Raw genomic sequence first — 2,038 nt, 5'->3', positions numbered from 1 at the left:
TTAATGGAAGAGAATCTGTTGAAATCATTACATTTGAGCAGAGCAATCTTGTAGTAGATAATGTATCTATGAATAAACAGCCAAAAGAGACTTAAGCCTGGGTTTCATGGTGCATTCCACTTATATACTCTCTAGTCAAGGACTGTGGGATCTCCATGCTCAGGTCCTTGTTAACACCCAGCTCAACAAGGCAGGACATACCAATGGTGTGTGTGTGTGTGTATATGTGTGTGTGTGTGTGTGTGTGTGTGTGTGTGTGTGTGTGGTGTGTGCATACACATATTATTCCAGTCAATCTGATTTCACAAGGAAGAAATTACAAGGAATAGCTGATGTATGCCTGTTCTTTTTTGTTTTTTTGTGTTTTTTTTGTTTTTTTTTTTTTGTTTTGTTTTGATGTATGCCTTTTCCAAACCATTACACATATTTGACATTGTTTAGACATGTGGTTAAGAATACATTTACCATCTAGTGTTTTAGAACTCACACAGGAAGTTAGAAATTATAAATGAATGAAGCAAGAAATAAACAAATGGAAGCAAGGCAAACAAAACAGAAAATACAAGGCACATACCTCTGCTGTAAATACAATTATCACTTGGCTACAAATTTGAGGGAGTATGTCCTACAGTAAATGTTATCATTTGGTTGAAAATGATTTTTGCCTATTTTGAAAGGTAGCAGATAGATGGAGGAAAAAAGAAAAAACTAAGGTGAATAAGAAATTATTCCATTTAATGATACAGAGAAGATTATCATGGCCCTTGTGCAAGGATGACATGCAAATTCGTGACATGTTCCATATTAAAAAAGGGAGGGGGGTTTACTCCATTTATCTATACCTTTGGGGAATGGTGTTTTATGTAAGTGATCCATCACTTAACCCTATGACTACTTCTTTTTAGTTCACCCACCTCTTTTTCTTAATCTAAACACTTTCTGTAGAATTTTCTAGTTTGTACAGTGAATAGAAATTAATGATATACTTTTAAGCATAGGATCACTAGATCAACTATTTTATTATGACAAAAGGCAGTAATGTGTACAGCGGCCATTGGGGTGTAAAGGCTTAGCATTATACAAATAGCCCTGAACTTCCACGTGTTTACAAATCCAGTCTGCCTTTTATTAGTGTCTTCCTTCTCAATTTCCTGTCATTTCTTTCCGCCATGATTGTTTTAGCTGTTCCACCCTTTGTTGGCTATCCCCATGCCTACCACATTCACATCCTCTCCCACTGGAAAAGGATCCATGGACTTTGTGACAACCATGAAGAGTAGTTGTTTTCTCCTTATTTCCTGGTGTGTGTATCCAACTCAAACACCTAAGAGACATTCTAAAAGTGTGGTGGATCTAGATTAGAAAATCTTTTCTGATTGAAATTATTTTTTTTTTTCAACGTTTTTTTTTTTTATTTATTTTTGGGACAGAGAGAGACAGAGCATGAACGGGGGAGGGGCAGAGAGAGAGGGAGACACAGAATCGGAAACAGGCTCCAGGCTCCGAGCCATCAGCCCAGAGCCTGACGCGGGGCTCGAACTCACGGACCGCGAGATCGTGACCTGGCTGAAGTCGGACGCTTAACCGACTGCGCCACCCAGGCGCCCCTCTGATTGAAATTATTTTAAATGAGACAGTCATGATTTTTATTAGGATTTTCCTGTTTACTAATAGATAAATGTGTCCCATTTGGAGTTTATAGTTCATTTTTTTCCACAAGGCGATCAACCAAGACACCAGATAAAATTTTATCAGTACCTATTTTATTGTGCTGCTCCTGCATTTTACTAGTGAAGTTCAAAGTAAGTTTTTTTTCTTTGCTCTCTTCTGCTTACTCCAAAAATTTCCAGAGGCTAATAAAATCTGAATCTTAATAAGGTCTTAGCTATAGTAACAGCAAAATTTAGCATAGCTGAAGAGATATGAATACAATTTCCCAGGCTTTTTTCTCATTAAAATGCTACTCTTCAGACACATAGAGTAAAACTCATGAATGAAACTACGTCTATATACTTAGCAGTAGAACTGTAACAAAATT

At 37.0% G+C, this 2,038-nt stretch overlaps 1 non-coding gene across 1 annotated transcript; it reads left to right on the top strand.

The window, feature by feature from the left end:
* Positions 1-707: 707 nt before the first annotated feature.
* LOC132674033 (U6 spliceosomal RNA) lies at positions 708-809 on the top strand. Its single transcript, XR_014138143.1, has one exon. It is a non-coding gene; the product is annotated as a U6 spliceosomal RNA (small nuclear RNA).
* Positions 810-2,038: the final 1,229 nt, after the last annotated feature.

This window comes from Panthera onca, chromosome C1 (genome assembly GCF_046562875.1).
Source record: "Panthera onca isolate mPanOnc1 chromosome C1, mPanOnc1 haplotype 2, whole genome shotgun sequence".
In the NCBI taxonomy this organism is placed as follows: domain Eukaryota; kingdom Metazoa; phylum Chordata; class Mammalia; order Carnivora; family Felidae; genus Panthera; species Panthera onca.
The sequence above is the reverse complement of the archived record's forward strand: the minus strand, read 5'-3'. Positions and strand labels throughout refer to the sequence as shown.